The 13245-nt window shown below is 39.4% G+C and overlaps 1 protein-coding gene across 10 annotated transcripts in view; it reads right to left on the reverse strand.

Annotated features, from left to right (window-relative positions):
• Nucleotides 1–13245, reverse strand: part of EPC1 (enhancer of polycomb homolog 1) — a 114376-nt gene that overhangs the window by 55977 nt on the left and 45154 nt on the right. The window contains exon 1 of one of the 10 annotated variants that reach the window (XM_043541450.1): nucleotides 9358–9613. The exons of the other annotated variants lie outside the window; for them this stretch is intronic. The gene's annotated coding sequence lies outside the window, so the exon portion shown is untranslated. Of the gene's footprint in view, nucleotides 1–9357; nucleotides 9614–13245 lie in introns of those variants that run through there. 10 annotated transcript variants of the gene reach the window in all.

Below are 13245 nucleotides of genomic sequence, written 5' to 3' on the forward strand. Positions count from 1 at the left end.
TGTGGACCCACTTGCACGCTTCCACCTAGGAGCTGGACCTGCTGCTGGCCGTTTCTAGGGCACAGTGCAATCTGCTGTGCCAGGACAAGCAAGAAACCTGCCTTAGCCCGTCAGCAGCGCAGTGGGGGTGGAGCTGCTCAAGGTAAGCTCATGCCCCAATCCCCTGCCCCAGCCCTGGGCCCTTGCAAACCCAGTACCCCTTCCTGCATCCCAAACCCCTCATCCCTGGCCCCAGCCCAGAGCCCGCACCCCCAGCCCAGAGCCCTGACCCCCTCCTGCACCCCAACCCCAGCCCAGAGCCCCCTCCCATACCCTGAACCCCTCATTCCTGTCTCCACCCCACAGCCCTCACCCCTGTACCCCAACCCTCTGCCCCTCCTACACCCCAAACCCCTCATCCCCAGCTCCATTGGGTTGTGGGCATCAACAAGTTTCTTCAACTGGGTCTCCAGTAAAAAAAAAAAAAAAAAAAAAAAGTTTGAAAACCAGTGCCCTAGAGTACAGTGCAACCAGTGCACTGAACGCAACATAGAACCTCTGGGGGGAAAAGTATGTGATCATGTACGAGTATAATAATGCATATGCACAAAAAGGTCAAATTAAAAAGTTGCAGCCTTAATTCTGGCCTCTCAACTTCTGAATTCTTGATTTTGTAACCTTAGCCTTCGTTTAATTTCCTAATTTTAAAAAAAAAGAATATGATTCCAAGTGATGGAATTTGTTTTTGTCCCCACATGGTCATCAGTATGGTTGGAGCCTTTAGCTCCACTGCACAGACCTCTACCAATTGAACTAATGGGGTAATTGGCAGAGGAAGCAGTAATAGGTTGTCAAATGTGGAGGAGATAGTAGAGGGGACAAAGAGACTTTACCAGTGAGTTTCACAGCTTTTTGCTGACAGAAGAAAAACGTTGGGATTCAGGAATGCTGGGTTCTATTCCAGGTTCTGGAAGACAGTATTCTCTAGTGGTTAAAGACTTTATTCCCACTTGTCCAGCCTGTCTGCATTTCTCTTTTCTCACATCATCCTCAGCTGTTCCCACTGCTCCTATATCCCCCAATGTGAATGGGGCAGGCTACAGGGTGCACCTCTTTCTGACATCTCATCCTTCAGCATTTGAAAAAAAACAAAAACAAAACAAAAAAAAAACAAAACAGGTTGCTTCCTCTCTCTCCCCTAGATGTTTCCTGCATGCCAGCAAGACACACTGAAAACAGAAGAGAACATTTCCCTGCTCTCAGTTCTGGTGCCTGGTATGACAGTTGCTCCTAGCAGCCAGGAGCTGCAACTGCAGCCTTGGGTTGGAGCATGCTCAGTACATAACATGCTACACCCCCTCTACGTAGCTCCTTATTGCAGGCCATTTTCAGAGAATTTAACTGATAACCTCTACTGAGCCTGTACAAACCACGATTTTCAGAGGCTTATAAAATGGCCAAATTAGGGTGGATTTTCACACAGACAGCAAAAGGCACATCCCTGACAAGAGCAACTCCTACCCAATTTCAAGTCCATGCTCCAAGACATGCAGATGCTAGAGTGTTATAATGAAACTGTTGTAAAAAGTGTGTGGTGGTTTCTTCTTTGTTTTTTTAAACACAAAAACCATGGGCATTGTATTTTTCATTAACATTCTTAGAAATGACTGAATTGTTTACAGAAAGTTTCAGGGGAAAAAAATTTCAGCCTGAGGCAGACATCCTCCATGGAAATCTCAGACCAAGGGGTTAAAGCTTAGGAAAAGTTATAAGCAATTGAAAACAGGGTCTTCTAGTGAATAATGTGAGGCACCCTTAGCTGTAGACAGCATGACCAGTTCCCCTGCCTTAAAAAATACATAAAGAAATAAAAATCAAAGAAATAAATGGTCATTTTCTCATTACTTCTACCACAAAACTGAAGTTTCAGAATAGCTGTGTAATACTGGGCCATCAATACTTAATTGTCACCAAGATCTATTTGCTTTCTGTCTTTTGACAGCAAGTTTCCTATTTATTGTGGATTTATAACAGGTTAATATTCATGGGTGCAAAGCTTCTGTAGACGTCCACTGTTTGAGTGCTAAAGTTTGTGAATTTGACAGCACTCGGTGCATGGTCAATTTCACCTTCTTCTATACACTCCAGTCCTTTAAACACATCAGAAGATCAGAAAAATATTTAAGCTTTAAAAAAAAGCTTAAAGTTTCAAAGTATATTATCCAAAAAGGTGTTGTGAACAACTTCAATAGAAAAACATCCATTTTTTAAAAATTCAAGCTGATCACATCTCTTTAAAAAAACCTCCCAGAAAGTCAAATTAACATGAAGTGTGAAACCATAAGCAAACTCACGATTTCTATAATTTTATTCATTTCAGCCTTACAGAGAAGGAGAGAGAGAATGAGCGACTACAAGGTGGATCTTAAGAACAACTCACTATTAAGTAAAATAACACTGTCAGATTAAAATCTAGTCAGTTAGTATATCAAATCTTTTTTAAAGTTCACTACCCACATTCCTCTCTCCCCTGTATGCAAAGGAGTCTTTCACAGAACAATGGCCATACCTAAAAAGCAACTATATGCAAAGGGCCTTCATATGCCTTGAGTACACAAATTAAGCTCTTCCACCATTTTTTCCAGTTATTGTAATTTTAATACCATTTTAATACTAGTTGACTGTTTCAAATAGAAAACTGAGTTAAGTTGATATCTTCCTAGTTCAAAGGCTGTATTTAGGTTGCCTACAAACTTTTTACAGTAAGTCACTTAAAAACTTAAAAGGCGTCCAGTACAAATCAAAACAAAAAAGGGGAGGGTAAAAGTGACCACCCACTCCAGTGGAGTGACTACTCCACATAGCAGGAAGTCAGACAAACCCTGAAAAGTTGCTAGATGTAGCTGTTTAAGCACTCAAAAGGAGACAAAAATGTCAAACAAAATTTCCAGAGAATTCAACAGAGAATTATATATATATATATATATAGTACACACACCCACTCACCCCCCAGGCAAGTACAGTCAAAATCATTCACAAGCAGCTCAACTGTGTTAATAAAATCCATTCCATGCTCTTCTTACTACATTCTGTAGCACACCAAAACCAACCACAACAGTACACCGTCATCATCAGGAGGGTGCCCTCTGCTCATTGGGAAGGGCGCTCTGTACACTGCAGCCCAGATTGGCTGGGGTTGGTTCATTTCACCTGAGCCTCCTTTTCTTGCCAGCCTGGATTTGAGCTGACATGTTAGTGAAAGGGAGAACCCAGAACCAGGGGAAGAAGGGGCATTCACCTGACCTGAGCTTGGCACTGCAGGGAGCCAAGAAAGTAGATTTAAAAACAATAATCTGCTAGCTCGACCCCTCCCCCCTGCTGCCAGGATTTCATTTCTGAAAACAGTTGGGCAGCTAACCCCAGGCCAAGCCAGGGGAAGGAGTAAAGGGGAACTGAAAATCAAACTAGTTCCACCTTTGATCCTGTAGCAAGGGCTTCATTCCTGGAGACACAATGGTGCCGCCCCCGACCCCGTCCCACTGGGGCACATGGCCCTGTCTCATCCCACCCCACCTGCCATCCGTGTGGCTCTCCTCGCTGGCTGACCTGCCTCCTCTGCCCAGTCCGCTTCATTAGCCATCTTTCCCTGCATCACAGGGTGTGCTACCTACTATAGAGAAGCAAGAAAGAAAACATTTGGGTAAAAACAAGCCCTGGCTAATGTGCTGCTCTCTCCAAGTGCATTCGGCTTTAGAGAAGTATTTAATTAGCCTCCATAAACTTCTTTTCCTTGCCTGCAGATTATAGCAATCTCAGCCCAAGAAGCCCTGGAATGTGATTGCTTCCAAGGACATGCTCAATTGAGACATAATGACACTGACTTGGTGTGCAACAGAATGTAGTAAGAGCAGCATGGAATGAATTTTATTAACACTACTGAACTGCTTGTGACTATACATATTAGTGACTTCTTTATCTGAATGATACTGTAATTGGCAATGAAAGTCCCTAGATTTGTCACTGGACACTTATTTTCTTGCTAGGGAAACCAAAAAGGCACCTAATCTAGTGACAAAGTCGCTCAATTGGCAATACTGCACACCCAGATACACAGCTCCAAACACTAGAGCAGACAACATATTAAAAGTGATACTGAAGAGCCTTTAGAATAATCCCACAATGGCATTATTTGCTATTAACGAAAGAAAGAGCAAGCCTACCAGTTGAGGGAAGGCTGCTCAGACCAGTTGAACTTTGAAAACATACAAAATCAATCCAATGGGCAATACTGCTAGACAAAAAATTCAGTTCTGATGATACAAAGGGGAAAAAGTGTTTCCCTTACATACATTTATTTTCTCCCTTCAAGGTAGCAAACTGGCACACAGAATTCAATCCGTACTTTGATAATACAGAGTTAGGATGCTATGTAAGAATAACCCATCACATTAGGCCTGAAGACAAACTGGGAGTGGTTGGGTCATTACAAAACCTAAACCTAATTTCCCCCTACTGTTACTCACGCCTTCTTGTCAACTGTTTGAAATGGGCCACTCATTCCAACTACAAAAGTTATTTTTCATCCCTTAGTATCCTACTGTTAATTGAATTGTCTCGTTAGACTGGCCTCACACTTGTTAAGGCAACCTCCATCTTTTCATGTATTTATACCTGCTCCTGTATTTTCCACTCCATGCATCTGATGAAGTGAGTTCTAGCCCACGAAAGCTTATGTCCAAATAAATTTGTTAGTCTCTATGGTGCCACAAGGACTCCTCTTTATTTAAGAAAAAAAAAATAGGTTTAATCATTCGGAGAGTGCGTGAAAGCGCCTATCCATCTTCCTGCTGCAAAGAACAATCTAATTTTGAAAAACTCTCAGAAACATAGTTTAATTAGTAGACAATGTGTAAATACTTTTTGCTTTCAAGAATAAATAGCCTTATCTACAGCATAGGGGTGTGAGTGTGACACACACACACAGGTCCTAACAAATGTCACTGATTTTAAGCTTACTGCCCAGGACTAAAAAGAAGGTCCAGACTGTATTTCCCCAACTTGCACTATTATTTACTGCCACTGAAAGACAGGTCAGCTCAGAGAATCAAATGATATTTTATAAAATTGAGTTTGGTAGTTTGTATTTTTTTAAATTATTGTATGAGACCATAGTAACCAATTCTGGAGGTGCTAGTGTTTATCTGTGAATTCTATGTAAACAGTAATAGTTTAAACATATTGCCACTTGCAAATGCACTGCCTAAATGAAGTAAAAAAAGAACCACTCTTTAAACCATGTTCATCATCAAAATAGTGAATTTGTAAAAATATCACCTTGCTATTGCATATATTTTCTTGTGCATCTTTCAAAATTCCAGCTACCTGATGACACATTTCTGGATTGCCAAATACACTTCACTTTGAATTAACCAAGGGAAAATGAGCTAGTCTGTGCCATTGTTATTCTGGTTTGTCAATTTTTGGCACCATCCCCCCAAAATAAGCTAGTCTTTGGTGAAGAGGTCACAGAAGTAAGTAATCCTACAATATAAAGTAAGGTCACAAAGACACCTGGCATGATGTGCAGGGGACTGGATTAGAGGACCTCTCAAGGTCCCTTCCAATCCTATGATTTCCAAAAAGGTGCTAAACATCTGCACTCCTACTGAAGAACAGGATTTGCTTGTGCTCAGCACTGTTCTGGGGGTGGGGAGAGTCCATCTGTAGCCAAGATATTTATATTTGTACCCAAATTATTTCCTTGCTTTTTTTGCCCCCCCCCCCCAAAAAAAAAAAAAAAAAAGAAAAAAAAAAAAAAGGTTTGTCAGCCACACTTTAGGAAACAAATTGTGGGAAGAAAATAGACTTTTAAATGCTTCCTTGAATGACCAATATTAATAAACATTTTAACAAGCGTCCTAAGCTCTTTTCTTTGTACCTCTCATTTTGGGTTTTTGTCTCATATTTAGGCCATGAGGTAACATCTGTGCCAACATGGCCCCTCCTATTTACCCAGTTTCCATAAATATTTAAAGATATGCTGTTTAAATAAATGAATCATTTAATGCTTGGTATGAAAGACAATTATTTCTGTTTCATTAACTAAAATGATACATCAGAAGTAGAAAGTCAGGACCATGAATGCAGAGAATAGTTGCATGGTAATATTAAACACCTATAATCATAGAAAATAAGCTACATCTTATAAACCATACTTAAATTCGTACACTGCCTAGCACAAGGCAGCTCCAATCCCAAGTAGGGCTTTTGGCCACAATAACTTCAATATAACATGAGGCAACATGCAAAACTGGTTCTCGGGGTAGTGCCCACAGTTCTGCTATCTTCCATAATGAAGAACTGCCTCAAGAAAGGGCACTTTAGTGACAGGGAGTAGATTTCCACCTCTGAGGAGTTCAAATAGTTTTTCAGTCAATAAACTGAGTACTTGGAGTTTTCCCATAACCAAATTTAGTAGATTTAGTTTCTTTTGCAGTGCTCAGATGCTACAGTGCTATGCTACAAATCAGTGTATTAAGACTTTGAAGAAACTCTTTATATATTTGAGAGGGTGAAGGGGGAATGTTAGAGTCCAGCATTTTGCCCTGAGCTGAATGCCCTTTAGAGAACTGCTTGCTATCCCTAAGACCAGGCTTTCTACTAACAGCCTAGAAGTTATTTTAGCAGTCCTAACTTAAAGATCTGTATCTTAAAAAATATCCAACACAGATTAGTAGCAACAGGAAGATTGAAGCATGTAACAATCTTCCAAACAGATACAAGTTACAGTTGAAATGCTTAGTGTCTTCTGCACATGGTCACAGAAGTAGCACCAGAACCTGTCAGGTAACAGAGAAAATTGTTACATAGATAAAGGTGGGGCTTTATTAGGATTCAAGAAGTTATATGCCAGTTTCTCAAAAGGAACTTTAGAGAGCCCCTCTGCCTCCAAACTAAGCAAGAGTTTTAATGCTGACATGCATTTCCCGCTTCCCCAGTAATCTGAAAAATGCTTTAAGATATTTTCCCAACGTTTCCCGCTTTTTGGCGATGAGAGGTAAAATGGAGAGGAGGATCCTAGAAGAGGTGCGTAGGCGTGTAAGATAGTCACATTAGCGCCAAGAAGAATAGATAACTTTCACACTCAAAAGATAACTTTACAAGAATGTCGTAAACAAGGAATTAAAATGCAAGTTTAAAAATAAGGTCCTCCAGCCTCTCCAAGACTATTTCCACAACTTTTTAAAATATATAAAAATCAAGCGATGGGAACACAGGGATACAACAAGTATATGCTCTGGGGCAGGGACCATCTTTTTGCTTAGCACAACAGGATCCTGGTCCCTGACTAGGGATCCTAGTCACTACAGTAATATAAATAATTTAAAACAATCCAAGTCCTAATCATGTTAGCAGACACCCCCCCCCCCCCCAGTTGTGAAGCTCCAATGAGCATGTCAATGGAACGCCACTCATGACAATAACTTGCAGAATTGGGACCCAAGTCTCTCGGTTTGTTACAACAACTAGATTTAAAAACATAAGTCATACCAGGTCAGACCAATGGCCCATCTAGCCCAGTATCCTATCTCTAATAGTGGCCAGTGCCAGACACTTCAGGGGAAAGGAACAGAACACAGCAATTTGAGTGATCCACCCCCTGCAGACATCCAATCCCAGCTTCTGGAAATTGGAGGTTTAGGGACACCCAGAGCCTGGGGTTACATCCCTGACTATTTTGGCTAATAGCCATTGTCCTCCATTAACTTATGTAGTTCTTTTTTGAACCCACTTATACTTTTGGCCTTCACAACCTCCCATGGCAACAAGTCCACAGGTTGACTGTACATTGCATAGAGAAATACTTCATTTTGTTTTAAACTTGCTTATTAATTTCATTGTGTGTTATGTGAAGGGGTAAACAACACTTTCCTATTCGCTTTCTCCAGACCTGTCATGATTTTATAGATCTACATTATGTCCCCTCCTCCCCTTAGTCATTTCTTTTCTAAGCTGAACAGTCCAGGTCAATTTATTCTCCCCTCATATGGAAGTTGTTTAATACCCCTCATTTTTTTGCCCTTCTCTGCACCTTTTCCAATTCTAATATATATTTTTTAATATGGGGCGACCACAACTGCACACAGTATTCAAGGTGTGGGCATACCATAGATTTAGAGAGTGACATTATGATATTTTCTGTTTTATCATCTATCCACTTCCTAATGGTTCCTAACATTGTTGAGCTTTATCCCCTCCCCCACCCGCGACTACCTCTGCATATTGAACAAGGACTCCAAGATCTCCTTGAGTGGCAACAGCTAACTTAGACCCCCCCTCATCCTGTACTTAGAGGTTTTCTAATGTGCAGTACTTTACATTTATCAACACTGAATTTCATCTGGCATTGTGTCATCCAATCACCCAGTTTTGTGAGATCTCTCTAACTCTTTGCAGTCAGCTTTGGACTCAACTATTTTTGTATAGTCTGCAAAATTTGCAACCTCACTTTTTTCTCCTTTTTCCAGATTATGTATGAATATATTGAACAGCACAGGACCCAGTCAGATTCTTGGGGAACCTGGCTATTTGCCCCCTCCATTCTGAAAACTGGCCATTTATTTCTACCTTTTGTTTCCCCATCTTTTAACCGGTTACTGATCTATGATAAGAGGGCCTTCCCTCTTATCCCGTAACTGAGTAGTTTGCTTCAGACCCTTTGGTGAGGGACCTTGTCAAATGCTTTCTGAAAGCCATATACAATACTATAATGTCCTGTCCCTTTAACGTTTGAACCCTCTTTCTTCCCCCATGTAAAGCCTCACTGTCACATTAATTTCTGTTTTGCAACAAGAATAAAGCAAGCACAGCAAACAGCTGTGTTTCTGTTGGTTCCCTCTGTTGCTCGCTCTCTCTCTGCTGGGTTCAGAAATATAACTATATCAAGTGGATCATCCTTGTCCACATGCATTTTGACTCCTTCAAAAAATTCTAGTAGATTGAGGCATGATTTCCCTCTACAGAACTTGGGCTGACTCTTTCCCAATGTATCTTGTTCATCTATGTGTCTGATAATTATGTTCTTTACTATAGCTTCAACCAATCTGCCTGGCATTGAAGTTAGGCTTCAGAAGCAATCCTGGCAGTTACAGGCAGGTAAGCCTTTTATTATTTCCTATTTTTAAATAAAATCAGCATTACATTAGCTACCTTCCAGTCATCTGGTACAGAGGTGGATTGAAGCACTAGGTTACATACCAGAGTTAGTAGTTCTACAATTTCATATTTGAGTGCCTTCAGAACTTTTTGGTATATTCCATCTGATCTAGTGACTTACTGTTTAATTTATCAATTTGTTCCAAAACCTGCTCTACAAACCTCAATCTGGTACAATTCCTCAGATCTGTCACCCTAAAAGACTTGCTCGGGTTTGAGGATCTCCCCTACATCATCCACAGTGAAGACCGATGCAAAGAATTTATTCAGCTTTTCCGCAACAACCATGTCTTCCTTGAATGCTTCTTTGGCACCACGATCATTCAGTGGGTTCACTGATTGTTTGGCAGGATGCCTGCTTCTGATATACTTAAAAAAAAATTGTTGTTAGCTTGTATATTTTTTCTTGGCCTGCCTTGTGCCTTTACACTTGACTTGCCGGAGTTTATGTTCTTTTCTATTTTCCTCACTAGGATTTGACTTTTCATTCTGCTGCTTAGTCATGGTGGCTTTTTTTTTTTTTTTTTTTGGGGGGGGGGGGAGGGGAGAGAAATATACATTTAGTTTGAGCCCCATTGTGGTGTTTTTACATAGTCTCCATGCAGTTTTCAGCATTGCCCCTTTGTGACCCTTCCTTAAAATGTCCATTTAACGAGTTTCCTTGTTTTTGTGTAGTTCTCTTTTTTGAAGTTAAGTGTTATTGTGATAGGATTCTCTGGCATTCTTCCCCCTACAAGGATGATAAATTTAATTACATTATGGTCACTATTACCGAGTGGTTCAACTATATTCACCTCTTGGGCCAGATCTTGTGGTCCATTTAGGACTAAATCAAGAGTTGCCTCTCCCCTTGTGGGCTGCATGACAAGCTACTCCAAGAAGTAGTCAATTATGAGGTCTAGAAATTTTCTTTCTGCATCCCTTCCGAAGAGGACATATACTCAGTCAATATGAGGATAGTTGAAATCTGTTATTATTGTGTCTTCTGCCTTTGCAGCCTCTCTAATCTGAGCATTGTGCAATCACTATCACCAGGTTAATCAGGTGGTTCATAGTATATTCCTACTGCTATACTTATTATTCAAGCATGAAATTTCTATCCAGAGATAGATGTTTACTATAGTTGACTCTGCTTCTCCCCCGCCCCCACATATAGTGCCACTGCCCCACTAGCGCAACCTGCTCTCATTTCTATACATTTTGTACCCTGATCATACTGTGTCCCATTGTAGTTTCTAGAAAGGATATCTAGATAATCAGAGATTAGCTTTATCTATAATTTTGTGACAGAAATACTATAATAGCCAAGAATCATTAACCAAAGATATGCCTGTTTATAAAAGCCTGCAAATTTTGTTTAAAATAAACTGTTTGTGAAGACCATGAATGTGTAATATAACTACAATTTAAACTCTGCATAGTACTATTACTGGAAGGTAAAAGTTTTCTAAGATGGTTATAATTCTGGTGCCATTTTAGAGCAGTTTATAAAGTGATAAATCAGAAAATGGAGATAATCTGAAAAGCCGGGCACTTAAACAATACTTTTACTATAGAGCCAAATAACTGACTTTAGCAGGTTAGTGCGCCTAGGTATTTATACATTAGTTGTGTATATTAAGGTAAGATTTACTTCTAGTATAAACAGTTAGAGTATTTTATTAGTGAGAAAGGCTAATGTAACCCACAAAGGACTAGTCCTCCCAAATATACTGACTCCATTAGCCTCTACCAAAAGCTTTGAGTTAAACTAAAGGCTGCTTTTCTATAACAAGAAAGAATCCAAGGGGAGTGGAGGGGGGGGGGGGGTCGTGGAAGAGGGGAAAGAGAATCACATTTTTGAATCAAGCTTTATGAATAGGGCATAACTGTTATAAACAAATATACCATGTACCATTTATAACATACTAAAAATGAACAAATACAAATCCGAAAATAAAGCTATACGTTACTTAAAGAAATGTATACAGTTATAGTGTACACTCATAGGTTGCAAAAAGATGTACTAAATCTAGTGTAAAGGCTCTATTTAGCTGTAAATCAAGGTGTTTTAACAGTTATATCAACCAATGAGAATGCACCTTTCTTTAGAAAATAACTGGAGTACAAATGGAAAAGTTGATTAAAATAGAGGATTTAAATCAAGGCTTTCCACTTGGTCATTGATTCAAATCAAGGCAATTTAAATAAATAAATCCATCTTGCTCGGAAAGCTATGGGTAAAGCATTTTAACAATCCCAGAATACACCAATACAGCCACAGTTGAGGGACATATCGATATAAGAAAAAATATACAGTTTTGTCAAACAGGGTACGGTATTTGGACATCCCGAATTATTACAGAGACAACAGAAGCAGCCAACTGTTTCATAGGAGAGATGCTCATGCAATGGTTTGAATACTTTATCAGTAACTGCTTTGCCTCTGCACTATATTCTGACCCAAAAGTTTATCACAGCTATTTAAACCTTTAATGACTTCATAAATTTACTTAACTCCCACATACTGGTTGGCAGTGCTGATTACAGCGGATAAAGTCTACGCATGCCTGTGCGGTCTCTCTCAACATAAAAACCTTATCGCTTGTACAGAAATTTAATTTGGGAGGATTAGTCCTTTGTGTGTAATGCCTGACAGTTTACATTAGCCTTTCCCTTAGAATTTTAAGGGAGAGACAATGGGGGGGGGGGGGGAAGGGGGGGAAGAGGAGAATGAGTAGTAATTCATATGCAGGGATTGACAATTTACACTGATCTGAGGCCAGAGGACTTTCAGTATTAAATTCAGGGTATACACACAAACCAACGAAAAACCCACACATCTGTAGTGCAAGAGACCTGAGGTTTAAGAATCTGATAAATTATCAGGCCTAGAAACAAATACCGAATACCTTTAGTAAACTGAGATTACCAATTGCATGTAGCACTTGTTTCATTGTCACCAGACATTACATCTTCAGAATCACATAATTTACCGTTTTGCCTCCTCCCTTCCTCCAAACTTAAATTTCAATAGATTGTAGCGATCTCTGTCTTGTACTTCATTACAATTTGAAAGACTGGAATCCTACATTTTAAGTACTGTGAAGCACTAAACTAACTAGTAGCTCATGAGGTATCAGGCTGTGTTTAAAGGTTAAAGACAAGATTGAAATCAGGTCATTCTGATCCCCAAACACAAGGGTTCCTTTAATACAGTCATTTTTAGTATGTTTTGCTGAATATTAAATTGTAACACTTTTTAATAGAGTTAATATTTGTTCCTCTGCTTTACTTCCTTCACAACTTTCAGACAGTCAGATATTACAGCCACACAGAGACGATGATGATCATCATCTAGTCCAGGGGTAGTCAATAAGCAGACTGCTGGCCAAATATGGACCACCAGATGTTTCTGAATGGATTCCAAAATTTTTATTTACTTATTATCATGATTTTTTTTTTTTAAATTGTCTTCTCTGGAGTTTGGACTTGACAAAAAAAAAACAAAAAAACAACTGACTACTCCCAATGTAATCTGACCATCTGCGTAACAGACCATTGATTTCATCCAGTGAGTTCTGTATCAAGTCCATAACTTTTAATTAAGCTGTATCATATTTTAGAAAGATATCAATATGGATTTAAACTTTAAATTATTGAAAATACACTACATGCCTAAGTAAGTTGTTCCAGTGATTAATTACTCTGTTAAAGATTTGAGCCTTATTTCTAGCCTGAATTTTTCTAGCTTCATCTTCCAAACATTAGTTCTCATTATGCCTTTTTCTCCTAGATTAAAAAGAGCAGTCTACTATCAGAAATCTCTTCCACATATAAGTACTTGTAGACCACAAAAGGCTAAGGGATGACTTGCTCATGGATAAATTAAGTAAACAGTGTTCCTTTAGGACTTGTTTACACATAGTATTATTCCAGAATAGCTATTTTGCTTTAAATTCACACCCAATCTTTTCCAGAAGGCCTTCCATGAATAGACAAGCCCTTAGTCTCTCACTTTAAGACGTATTTGCTAGACATCAAATCATTCTTGTGGTTCTTTTCCAAACT

Source organism: Chelonia mydas, chromosome 2 (assembly GCF_015237465.2).
Source record: "Chelonia mydas isolate rCheMyd1 chromosome 2, rCheMyd1.pri.v2, whole genome shotgun sequence".
In the NCBI taxonomy this organism is placed as follows: domain Eukaryota; kingdom Metazoa; phylum Chordata; order Testudines; family Cheloniidae; genus Chelonia; species Chelonia mydas.